Source organism: Equus asinus, chromosome 3 (genome assembly GCF_041296235.1).
Source record: "Equus asinus isolate D_3611 breed Donkey chromosome 3, EquAss-T2T_v2, whole genome shotgun sequence".
Lineage (NCBI taxonomy): Eukaryota > Metazoa > Chordata > Mammalia > Perissodactyla > Equidae > Equus > Equus asinus.
In genome coordinates, this window is record NC_091792.1 from 78993010 (window position 1) to 79006654 (window position 13645).

The 13645-nt window shown below is 41.1% G+C and overlaps 1 long non-coding RNA gene across 2 annotated transcripts; it reads left to right on the top strand.

Moving 5' to 3' along the window:
- The first annotated feature begins 9014 nt into the window (after positions 1–9014).
- On the top strand, positions 9015–13157 carry LOC139044977 (uncharacterized). Of its 2 annotated transcripts, XR_011502464.1 has the most exons (4): positions 9015–10213; positions 10912–11127; positions 12253–12353; positions 13040–13157. It is a non-coding gene; the product is annotated as an uncharacterized lncRNA (long non-coding RNA). The 2 variants fall into 2 exon arrangements; XR_011502463.1 differs by having other exon boundaries at positions 12253–13136.
- The last annotated feature ends 488 nt before the right edge of the window (positions 13158–13645 follow it).

A 13645-nucleotide genomic window follows, 5' to 3' on the forward strand; every position in this document is an offset into this window, starting at 1 on the left:
TAAGCATCTATATCATCTTCAGTTAGTAGTCTAGTCCCAGGTGTAAAATACTGCTCCCCAGTGCTGTTTGTTTGTGTGTCCTGCAGTGGACTTTAGAATTATGAAATACAGGAAGTAGAAGACACTTGGTGACCATTTAGTCTAACCTCCTTCATCTAGATGAGAAAACTGAAGCCCAGGTACATTGTTACTGCCCAGTGCCCCAGCCTGGACCTCAAGTCCACCTCTCTCCATTGCTTTCTGCTCAGAGAATCCTCTGAATTTCAGTGGCCCTCATTGACCACATCATCATTTGCTGTCCTCTCACCAACAAACCCCCAATTGTTCACTCTGTATCCACTTATCTCAATTTTTCCTTTCATTGACAACCTAGTACTTAAAATTCTGTTGGCAACAATTAACATGAATTCCAATCAAGTCATCATCAGATGTGTACTGCCCACAGGGAGGGAGTGTCATTTGGTCTCCAAAACTCCTTTTGTCTGAGGGCAATTCCTGCAGAGGGACTCAACTGTGAGCCCTCAACAGACAGCACTGGAAGCGGAAAAGTGAACAAGTACCTTAGTCCTCAAGAGGGATCTGGGCTATACACCACAGAATACACAGCTGCCCACCACTTGTCCATTTGGGTCTATTGCTTCATATAATTTCACTCCATCTAGGAAAAACTCCTCCAGGATTCTGGTCCACTTCTTTTTTTTTTTTTTTTCAGTAATTTCCTTCTTTTTCCTTTATTTTTTTTTTATTGAGTTATTGATAGGTTACAATCTTGTGAAATTTCAATTGTACATTAATGTTTGTCAGTCATGTTGTAGGTGCACCACTTCACCCTTTGTGCCCACCCCCCACCCCACCTTTCCCCTGGTATCCACTAAACTGTTCTTGGTCCATAATTTTAAATTCCTCATATGAGTGGAGTCATACACAGATTATCTTTCTCTCGCTGGCTTATTTCACTTAACATAATTCTCTCAAGGTCCATCCATGTTATTGCAAATGGAATGATTTTGTTCTGTTTTGCAGCTGAGTAGTATTCCATTGTATATATGTACCACATCTTCTTTATCCATTCGTCTGTTGCTAGACACTTAGGTTGCTTCCATGTCTTGGCTATTGTAAACAGTGCTGCAATAAACATTGGGGTGCATAGGACTTTTGGGATTGCTGACTTCAAGCTCTTTGGATAAATACCCAGTAGTGGGATGGCTGGATCGTATGGTAGTTCTATTTTTAGTTTTTTGAGGAATCTCCATACTGTTTTCCATAGTGGCTGCACCAGTTTGCATTCCCACCAGCAGTGTATGAGGGTTTCCTTTTCTCCACAACCTCTCCAACATTTGTTGCTATTAGTTTTAGATATTTTTGTCATTCTAACGGGTGTAAGGTGATATCTTAGTGTAGTTTTGATTTGCATTTCCCTGATGATCAGCGATGATGAGCATCTTTTCATGTGCCTATTGGTCATCCGTATATCTTCTTTGGAGAAATGTCTATTCATGTCTCCAGCCCATTTTTTGATTGGGTTGTTTGATGTTTTGTTGTTGAGTTGCGAGAGTTCTTTATATATTATGGATATTAAGCCTTTGTCAGATATATGACTTGCAAATATTTTTTCCCAGTTAGTGGGTTGTTTTTTTGTTTCAATCCTGTTTTCATTTGCCTTGAAGAAGCTCTTTAGTCTGATGAAGTCCCATATGTTTATTCTTTCTATTGTTTCCCTTCTCTGAGAAGGCATGGTGTCCGAAAAGATCCTTTTAATACTGATGTCAAAGAGTGTACTACCTACGTTTTCTTCCAGAAGCCTTATGGTTTCAGGTCTCACCTTTAGGTCTTTAATCCATTTTGAGTTTATTTTGGTGAATGGTGAAAAAGAATGGTCAATTTTCATTCTTTTACATGTGGCTTTCCAGTTTACCCAGCACCATTTGTTGAAAAAACTTTCTTTTCTCCATTGTATGCCCTCAGCTCCTTTGTCAAAGATAAGCTGTCCATAGATGTGTGGTTTTATTTCTGGGCTTTCAATTCTGTTCCATTGATCTGTGAACCTGTTTTTGTACCAGTACCATGCTGTTTTGATTACTGTAGCTTTGTAGTATGTTTTGAAGTCAGGGATTGTGATGCCTCCCGTTTTGTTCTCTTTTCTCAGGATTGCTTTAGAAATTCGGGGTCTTTTGTTGCCCCATATGAATTTTAGGATTCTTTGTTCTAATTCTGTAAAGAATGTCATTGGGATTCTGATTGGGATGGCGTTGAATCTGTAGATTGCTTTAGGTAGAATGGTCTGGTCCACTTCTTTTGCTGTGGAAATTTCTGAAAGGAACATTTGTGGAATGAACTATAGCCACTGAGCTCTGCAGCTCGTCTGGCACCTCAACTGATCATCTCCCTCCCACACTGTCCAGAGCACTATTTGTCCTACGCGCCTCTCACCCTCAGATATCACTTCTGCTGGCTTCTGGTAGGAGTCACTTATCTGGTGGAGTGACCCAGATCATTAGCCCTGAGGAATCTGAACCCAGCTCACCATTCCTCCTCAACTGAATGTAGAATGCCATGCTCAGCCAGGGCTCCTACACTTGTCTACTTAAACTGAGCTATCAAAATTGAACGAGAGATCCCCCAGCGGACCACTTGAGTGCCAAACACATTCCTTTCTGCTTCCATTTCATAACAGCAGAAATTGCAGAGATAAGAAGCAAAAACTCCCCAAGCAGATCACTGCGGATGATGGTAAATGTGCCCTTTTCTTCCACCCTTGACCTTTTTTCTGCTGAGACATGGGACATAGGACCATACAATGGTCATTGATCTATGCTGGTGCCCCTCCCTTATAGATTCAAAGGGCTTCCAAAGGCCTTTCCATCGCTCTATCAGTTTGGCATCTTCTAGTTGTTATCATTTTGCGATTGTGATGGGATCACTGAATCACATTGTCATGTGTCCGCTGCTGCAACTCCTGTGCTATGAAGTGCCTTGTTTGGTCCGATGCAATGATGTGCAGGATCCCGTGCTGGTGATCAAACGTTCTGTAAGCCCTTGGTTAGTGCTGCTGATTTAGGCCATGTGAGCAGTGATGGGGTTCAGGGCAGGCCGCCCCGAGATGTGCCACTCTGGTATGCAGATTATTTCGAGCTAATGACAATAAAGTCTCAGAAGACTCAGGAGGAACATTTGGCCTTCCCCGAAATTGCCTAAAAAAATTTATGATAGAAGGAAGGAGCTAATATCACAAGATAACTATAGTACAATGTAAAATGGGTGTGATAGGAAAGGCACCAACAAGCCCGTCTCATCAAAATCCGGTCTCTCAGGCCACATTCTTCATAGGCGGCCCAGTAAACAGATGTCTAACAAACATTTGCTGTTCCATCTCCATGTGAGTTGCCTTCTTCCCCTTTGAAGTCCTAAACTACTTCCCCCAACATCCTTCTTTGTCCTTAGTTGAGATGATATTTAAGGGGGCAACTTTGGCCATTGTGGCAAGTTGCTCAGTTTCCCTGGGTTTCTCCCTTGTATACATCTTATTAAACTTTGTTTTGTTTTCTCCTGCTAACCTGCCTTTCTAATTATTTGACCAGCCATAACAATCTCAAGGAGGGGACGGCCAGTGGCACAGCAGTTAAGTTCGCATGTTCTGCTTTGGTGGCCTGGGGTTTGCCAGTTCTGATCCCGGGTGCGGACATGGCACCACTTGGCACGCCATGCTGTGGGAGGCGTCCACATATAAAGTAGAGGAAGATGGGCACGGATGTTAGCTCAGGGCCAGTCTTCCTCAGCAAAAAGAGGATGATTGGAAGCAGACGTTACCTCAGGGCTGATTTTCCTAAAAAAAAAAAAAAAAAAATCTTAAGGGAAAAGGGGCAGGGGGGAATGATCCCTCTTCCCCTGCAGCAGGAAAGACAAATCCATATTAGAATAAGTTTCAGTTTCAGTCAAGATGAATTGCTCTCCCTCTTGGATGGAAGGGGTTCAATGTATTCAACTTGCCGCTCTGTGACTACATGGTCTTCTTGAAGGATGGTGCGTATTGAGGTTGTTGCTCTCTGTTGCTGGCAGATTGGACATTCAACAGCAGCAGTAGCTAGACCAGCCTTGGTCGATGGGAATGTCTGCTGTTTGGGCCTCTGCATAGCCTCCACCCCTGTCACTATTTATGCACCAGCCCGGTCACAGTTTATGCACCAACTGTGCCAGTACGGAGGCGGCCAATGGAAGAGGCTGGCTGACATCAACTGACTGAATCATTTTGTCTGCTTGGATGTTGGCAGATACCCTCTGTAGGAGTTAACACGTGAATACAAAGATCTTCATATTTTGTGTCTATTCCCATAGGTCTCTCCGTATGCTTCTTCCCAGATGTCTGTTATCTCTAATCTTCCAAACTTTCTCCTGCCAACCTCTAACCTACCACCCAAGACATTTGACCATAAATCTGAGTACATTCTTACCTTGGGCTACTTCTGTTTCCATGCAAAATGAATAACAAGGTTCACAGTTCAAAGTTCTGCCTACTGGGAGGATTTCATCTTATTGCTATCTTTCAGAGCTGAAACAGGCAGTCATCCATTTTGGTTTACATCCACATCCTGAGCTGACCTCCAGTGAACCAAGTTTATCTTTTTTTCTCCTTAAGCAGCATGGGAAATACCATGCAGCCACAGTTGCAAGCTGAGAGAGAGAAATTAGTGCAACAGTTTTTGGTGACATGGGGACCTGGAACACCTGCTCCTGTTGCTTACTTGTACCCTATAGTTCTTGTCATGCCTGCTCCTGGGTGTGCTACATCCATCTTATAAAGGATTGCTACTAAGCCAGCTTGTCCTCATAACTTGGTAGGTGTAACCAAACCAAGCTCATGATAAGAAGTTCTAGATAGAAAGTCACTTACTGCCCATTGTCAGGTGGTATCCACTAGCATGCCTGGAACTCTTAAGGTACATAATGATGTTATATGATCATATAGTACACAGTTATTAGCAGACAGCACGGCCTTAGCAGAGAGCCCCACAGGAGCATGGAGTGATTCTCCTATTGCCATTTTCAAATGGCAGGGTGCTTGCACTGCAGCTTGCACCTGCTGCAGGGCCCATTCCTGCTCCAAGCTCCAGTCAAGGCTGGCAGCCTTCTGTGTCACTCAGCAAATGTATCAGAACAGTATTCCTAAGAATGGAATATGCTGCCTCCAAAACCCAAAGAGGCTTAGGAGACATTGTGCTTCCTTCTTCATGCCAGGAATGTGGCATGCAATAACTTGTCCTTTGTTTTAGACTGGCCACAGACCACTGGACCCCCTAAAATCTTCACTGATGTGGCAAGTCCCTTAATATTCAAAGAGTTTTCTCTTACTCTCAGGGATGCACGTGTGCTGGATGTCCCACGTACTTGCTACTTCTTACTCACCCAGTCTATTTTAACTGATCAATTTAATGGGCAAATGTGATGTTCTACATAACGTCCAGACAGGCCAGGCGTCTTTGGACTGTCATGTGACAGAGGGTAGAGGAGCTGACACAGACCTTGGACAGACTGTCAATGTGTGCTGTCGTGCTTCCCGTGAATGTGAACCGCTTCTGGTAAATTTCCCTTCAAGTGCTGCCCCAGCTGTGTTACCACCTACTGATCTGTAATCTTCTCACTTTCATCCAATTTTAAACATGTTCTAATTTTTATTGTAAGTTCCGTGAAGTATTTGGAAGTGTGTTTTTGATTTCTAAAAGGTATGGATGTCTTCTGAGCAGCCTTTCGTAACTGATTCCTAATAGCAGCGCTTTGTAGTCTATGCGTCAATTTAAAAATGTGATAGCTTTAAGTCTAATATCTGTCAATTTTTGTAAATATTTCAGTTATGTTTGAAAAAATAGGAATTCTCTAATTGTTGATTATTTATATTGTCTACATAGTCTTACTAATTTTATGTCCATTTAGTCAATTACTGAAAATGATGTATTAAAAATCTCTCACTGTATTTGTGAGTTTGTCAATTACTCTTTGTAATTTTGTTGACTTTGGCTTTACTTATTTTGATTATATTATTAGGTATCTACAATTTTACAATTAGTGTATCTTCCTAGTGAACTTTTACTTGTACTATTATGTAGCCTAAGGGAGTGAGTTGGAGCGATCTGGAGCCAATCAAGGAAACAGTTGTGGCCTTGAGGTGGCAGGAGCACACACGTGCTTGTCTGGGTGATACTTTGACAGGTTTGCATGCTGGGGAAAGCCATCCAGAGGCTTAAGGCATGGGACCACCATCCCCAAGGGGAGAAGGGTGAGGGGACTCCTGCAGGAGAGAGGCCTCAGAGAGGAGGTGTTGTGTCTAGTGGCTTATGTGTGGCGTCCCTCAGCAGCGTAGCCGGGAGTCTCCAGGTCAGGAGATCCCCAAGGGCAGCAGCAGCTTAGAGCCCTTACAGCCTAAGGCTTACCATACCTGTGGCAAGTAGATTTTGGGCACAGTTTCACAGGGTCTGTAAAGCAGACAAGCTCTGAATGGCTAAAACTCTGCTTGTTGGGACTATGTTTAAGACAAATGGCTATGTCAAATGTTGGTGTGGTCACTGGCCTTTTGAGCTAACGGGTCTCGGCCTGCTGTGAAGAAGTCAACAACCCAGGGCCGGTGCACAGAGGCTGTCTCTGCCGTGCATCCGTGACATGCAGGGGCTCTCCTATCCCTCTTTTTGCTCCCCATTATTCTTATATTTTACTCATTTTTTTAAGGTTTATTTTTATTGGTATTATTTTGGCAAAACTTCAGTTTATTGTAGTCTATCTTACTACTTACTTATTATTTAAACTGCTCTAGTAGGAATTTGACTACAGTCTTTGCTCCCACTTAACTAAAACTGCTCTAAGGTCATCAATGACCTTCATGTTATCAAATCCAATTAATGTTTTAAATTTTCTTCTTGTGTACATACACACAATTTATATAATTTCAAAATGGGATATTATACATGGAATTTAGTAAAGTATTTCTTTCCATTTTTTCTGATGCTTTCTCCCCCTTCGCCTAAATTCCCATCTTTGTTCCATATCCTCTCTGCAGCCAAATGATGTCTGTCGTCCCAGGAGAGCAGATTGTGCTCATTTTTCTCCATGCTTACAAAATCAAACGCAAACCTACTCACACACACCCACCACAACCCAAGAGTGCACGTACACGCAGAGTAGGGATTAAACATGTCACAATGCATTTCACTTTTTTTTTCACTACTGCGTAGAAATACTGTCAACTAATACGACTCTAATTTGTGTTTTCCATCAAGATCAATGTGGAAATTAAAAAACATACACCTATGTTCATACATGCTGACTCTATTTCTATAGGATTTCTGGGACTAAGAGTGTATTTTTTCCCAAATGTTATCAACTTGTTTTCCAAAGACTGTAGCAATCCCTATTTCTTACCCCCAGTGCACGAGAGCACCTGCTCCCCCCGCTCCAAAACCCTCACCAGCAGCGTGATGCTCTTCTTGGTTTGTGACTGTCTAATGGGGTATAAAGTGACAACCCTCTAATGCTTGATTCACATTGCCCTGATTGCTAGCGAGTCTGAGCACAACTGTATACATTTTGGCCATTTAGATTTACTCTTCTGTGCTTATGTCTTTATATTATTTATTTGCTCATATTTTTGTGTTGTTTGCTTTTTCTTGTCCATTTTAAGTGCTGATTGTATGGTACATATTATCATTATATATTACATAATACATATTATTATAGGACAGATGTTAACTCTTTGTAAGCCACATTGCAATTTCCCTCATATTTATTACGTGTTATAGATATTCGACTTTCTCTCTTTTGTCCCATAAGTGCTAGTTTTTGCCACATAGGTTTCCCCTGTCTTTACTCTTTTATCTCTCTCTCCCCCATTTCCCCAGTCTCTCGATTTAAAACGATAAAAAAAATCACTTTATGTGTTACATCAAAGTCCTTAGCACAAATTGGGGATCCAATTCTGTTTCCTCTTTGAATTGAAACACCACATTTGTCATATATTAAATTTTCACGTCTATCTAGAGACTCAATTCTTTTCTATCAATTTGGCTTATTCTTATTTAATGCAATTATTTTTCTTGTCATATTGATTGACTTGATTCCAATGGCTTTATAGTGTGTTTTGATATCTGGTGAGTGAAGTTCCTTTCAATTGTCTTTTTTTTGGTAGAATTTTTTTGACTTTTCTTCTATGTGAATCTTAAGATAATTTAATCCAATTTTTAAATGCTCTTGTGATTCTAGTGTGGATTTTATTGAATTTATATATTAATTTTAAGAGATTTATATTTTTACACTAGTATTTTTTTCAAGTGTTTAAATCTTGTTCAGTTGCTTTTAGTAACATTTTTATATTTTTTTTGGTATAGGTCTCACACCTTTCTTGGTAAGTTTATTTTACCTTTATTATTATTTTTTTGCTATTGTGGATGAAATATTTTTCCCATTAGTATTTCAAGGTGCTTATTGCTATTAAATTTTGTGTATTCCTCTTGTTTCCAAATATTTTACTAAAATCCCTGTTTAATTCTGTTTTTCCCCATTCTCTATGGTTTCCCAGACATATAATCACATCAACAGAAAGTTTCTTATTTTCCTATATTTGTACGGATTACTTCATTTTTTATTCTTGTCACATCACTAGATGGTCCAAGGTAATCTTTAATATTAAGTAATGAGACTTGCCGTTCCTGCTGGCTCCTGATTTTGATTGGAACAGTAGATGATTTTAAATATTTGTAGACTTTTCATAAATAACATTTATTGTGTTTAAACAGTTTCCTTCAATTTCTGTTTTACTCAAGAATCTTCGTAAGGAATAGTTATGGAATCTTAGCAAAAGCCCTTTTAGCATTTTATTGATATGATCATGCTTTCTCTTCTTTAATCCATTTATGTAATTGATTGGGTTAATAGATTTACTGAAATCAAAAAACCCTTGAATTTCTGGAATACAATCCTCTTTGCCATAGTGCATTACCCTTTTTTCCATTTTTTTCTTACAATGCTGTGTTTTTATTTAGCATTTTCATCCATCTGTATACATGAGATTGGTCTACAGGTTTTTTTGTCTTGTGTTTATCAGCTTTTCATGTTAGTGTTATACCAGCTATCTGAAATAAATTGAGGAGTTTTTCCTTTCCGAAAATTTGGGATAATTTAAACAACATTGGAATTGATCCTTCTTGCAACCCTAGTACTTTCAAAATTATGTATTTGAAAACTCACTTTTCCATTCTTATTTGATAACTGGTCTATTAACATTTTAAATTTTGTCTTGGGTTACTTTCGGTCTTTGATGTTTTTCTCGGAAATTATCCATTTCCTCTAGATTTTCCAGTGTGTTGCATCTAGTACAGAGCATTTTAAAGTGAATGTATTTCTGTCTTCATCTTATTTCACTTCTTGGCAGCATTCAACAGAGTTGAAGACTCCCTACATCTAAGTTTTGAGTTTCTTAAATTTGTTAAAAGTATATTGATTCCCATTTTTACTGTAATAATGTGATAATGCACAGAAATCTATGATAGATACAAATGGAAAATTACAGGAAATTTGAAAATTTGGTGAATTGTTTGACATTTTTATTTTCTCACCAGTACAGGGTTCATCTCTGTAATTCAGCAATTTCCTACCCTTTTCTCCTTCTCTATATTATTTTGGAAAATTACAGCCCTATAACAGAGATCAGGAATTTGTTAACATTGTGCCTGACCTATCTGACAATAGTGTTCTCCAAGAGAGTCACTTTGTAAGCAGAGAAGCATTTAAACCAAAGGAAAGTTAGAGAGTGATGTCATCTCTGACTGAAAGACAGAGACAGGCCTCTCGGAACAAATTTTCAATGTCCTTCAAGATGGTAACTAATATAAAATTGCACAACATGATTGCTAAGAATTAATATGAACTGTCTACTTTTTATATTAAAATAATGCTTGCTACAACATGACTTTGCTGAACTGCGTTTCTGTAAAAGATAAAAGTAGTTGGAAATCTGAACGTGATGAAATGAAGTGAGCTTCCAGGAAAAGACTCTATGACAAACTAAAGCACGACCTCAGACGATGCGGCAAAGCTAAAGAAACGGAAGAGAGCGGCGACAGGAGTCTGCCACACCAAGCTGCTGGTGCCAAGGCACAGCGGCCAGCAAGGCAGCAAGGCAGGGTGGGAACTGCTGCCGAATGGATTTTAAACATGATTTTTAATCATCCCCAAGGTAGAGGAAGTCATTTTGCATGATTTATACTTAGGTTTAGGATAGAATTACTGGTCCTATATTGAGTGTTCCTCATACTTTAACAAATTAAATTATGTAGTGAATTGCAATCATTAAAATGTTTCAATTGAATGGAAAAAATTTCTATAAGCCTCCAACTATCAAGGAATGAGTCAAGATATTTTCTGTATAGGGGCCGGCCATGGCCGAGTGGTTAAGTTTTCGAGCTCCACTTCCGCGGCCCAGGGATCCGCTGGTTTGGATCCTGGGTGCAGCCGTGGCACTCCTCAGCAGGCCATGCTGAGGCGGCGTCCCACATGCCATGACCTGAAGGACCCACAACTAAAAATACATAACTATGTACCGGGGGGGCTTTGGGGAGAAAAAGGAAAAATAAAATCTTTAAAAAAATAAGATATATTCTGTATAAATTTTCCACCTGGATGTACCATTTGAAGTGGAAAGTGGTATCAGCAAACGCTTCTTAAAAACCATGTACACCTTATCTTGACTCGATCCATCAGTAAACATCACTGGGGCGATGTGATCACAGTGACGCTCTCGGGGGCGGTGGTGTGCGGGACCCTATATTAAATCCTCTTCAGCTGCTACACTTTTAATTTTCACATTAAATTTATTTTTCGGTTCCCTCTTCTGCTGTCAGCTGTCACATTGTATTGTTTTCCTGCCTCTAGCAGGACCCTGTTGTGATTTGTTCAGCAGCGGGTATCAGCCAAACTTGTTAGAATTAACTGTGAAGTCAGAATAAGCAGACTCTAAGAGGGGGACCTGCGGAACTCACTTTCAATAAGGCACGTGTGTATCGAGTAACATCCCTGCTGGTCTTTCCAGATGGGTGCTGCCGCCACAACTAAATCCCAAACGGGTGAAGTGCAATGACTTAGATGTTTCTGGTAGGTAATAAAATATCCACCATAACTTAAGAAACTTGTTGAACAGAGTTCTAAAACTCCCTTTACAGAAGAGTCTGATGGCAGATTTCTAATGGGAGGCTATAGGATCACAGGAAGGCAGGCAAAACTATAGAGATCAGCAGCTGATCAGGCTTAATTAGCTTCCCATAAACATATTACCGTATTAGGTTACAAAATACAACAGCAATTTAATGAATCATCATATGAGGCATTGAACTCAAAGCTGAACGTTAATGTGCTTTCATAATGCGACTTGCTTAATTACCCCTGCGAATGACTCACCACGGCCCGAGCCTGCGCCCCAGCTGCGGCTCCTGCGATGGGGCTTCACAGTGGTGCTCATTTGCTGAGTAAGGCAATGAGCAGCTCCCTGGGTAAGAAGCAGGCCTCAAAAATATCATGTGACACAGTAACAACACAGCTGTTTCTGGAAGGTTCTAGAAACCCAAGATATGTACTTCAAGAGCTAAGTTATCTTCTATTTATCAAATCAGATGCAGTTGGTTATTAGATGTCAATTTTTTAAGGCAGACATGATAGAATTCTGTGAATTTACAAGAGGAAGTGACGGCAACTGATAATAGTGCTCATGTAAAAGAGTTATTAAAATAACAGCTTGCTACCAGCCCCAGGCTTCTGAAGAATTTGCATGGGTGGAAAAAACATTTGGGCACAGTTCTTTAACATATTGTAGCAACTGAAAATGTTGGGAGAAGGGCTGGCCCGGTGTCGCAGTGGTTAAGCGCAAATAGTCCGCTTCGGCAGCCTAGGGTCTGCCAGTTTGGATCCCGGCTGCAGACATAGCACCGCTTGGCAAGCCATGCTGCGGCAGGCGTCCCACTATAAAGTAGAGGAAGATGGGCACGGATGTGAGCTCAGCGCCAGTCTTCCTCAGCCAAAAGACAAGGATTGGCAGCAGTTAGCTCAGGGCTAATCTTCCTTAGAAAAATAATAAAATGTTGGGAGAAAAAAACTTTATTCTGAGAGTATAACCTTCTTAAAGTTGTTACAATGACCTTTTATGAGAGTGTTTTCAATTTTTAAAATGTTCTTACGTGACAAAATTTAAAGTTAATAATTTCATTTTGGTATCCCCTTTTTTAGGAAATTTTCCCGTCCTGAGGACCCTGGGGAATCTAAGTATGGGACCCACTGGAAAATGTATAAACGCACGCTGCTGGCAGCGGCCAGGGCTGATTTTAAAGGTGAGTATTTCATGAACAGACCAAGATATTAAAACTTTTGGTCAGGAGGATTTTTCCCCAAGTCTTGTGATAACTGTGGGAAAACAGCTGGTTGAACTGACAGTGAAGCTCCTTAAGGATGTTGGAAAAGAGGCCTCAGGAAAAAATACCCAGAGCCGAAGGGAGAGCAAGGCGTCATTTCTCCCTCCTCACAAGCAGGGGAAAGAGCAAGAATTTTGGACACACACCTTTAAAACTTCTCAGGACAACTACATTTCTAACCCTAACTTTAAAGTTTCTGCTCGCGGTCACGACAAGTCAAGGTCACACCATAAAGCCTAGGGGCGGTTCGTGTAATGAATCGTCAATCAAGGCGTCGCGCACTCAGAGCCCCGTGGGGGACCTGTGAGTGCTCAGTGCCCATCAGCTCTGACTCTTCTGCAAGAGCCAGGACGTCTGCCTCCCCTACCTTCTTCACAGGAGAGCAGGGCAGAGGCAGCCGGCTGGACTGTGCCTTTCAGAGACAGACTTAAGGACAGATGTTAGCATACAAATTATAAGATGAAACTAGACTCTTGGGCTAAAACATTACAAGTTTTAACGATTCTCAGCTAAGTTTATTCCGCAAACTTATTTCATTTTGTTGGTTTACACTGTTCTAAAAAGAAGTGTTCATATAAACACAGGGGTTTTTTTTTCTTTTACAGATTGGCACCTGGGGGGCCGGGCCGTGGCCTAGTGGTTAAGTTCACCAGCTCCACTTCAGTGGCCCAGGGTTTCACTGGTTCGGATGCTGGGCACAGACATGGCACCGCTCATCAGGCCACGTTGAGGCTGCGTCCCACATGCCACAACTAGAAGGACCCCCAACTAGAATATATAACTGTGTACTGGGGGGATTTGGGGAGAAAAGGAAAAACAAAATCTTAAAAAAAAAAAAAAGATTGGCACCTGAGCTAACATCTGATGCCAATCTTTTTCAGTGTTTTCTTCTCCTCCCCAGAGCCCCCCAGTACATAGTTGTATATCCTAGTTGTGGGTCCTCCTGGCTGTGGCATGTGGGACGCTGCCACAGCGTGGCCTGAGGAGCAGTGCCATGTCCGCGCCTGGGATCTGAACTGGAAAACCCCAGGCCTCAGAAGCGGAGAACCCGAACTCAACCACTGGGCCACAGGGCCGGCGCCCCTTTATGTTTACTTTTAATTGACCTTCAAATGCAGCTCATGAAGTGTTCTTGCCACCCCACCCTACCATCACTCAATCAAACGACTCAAGGTACTTACAACCCACAAATGAACAGACACAAACAAGCC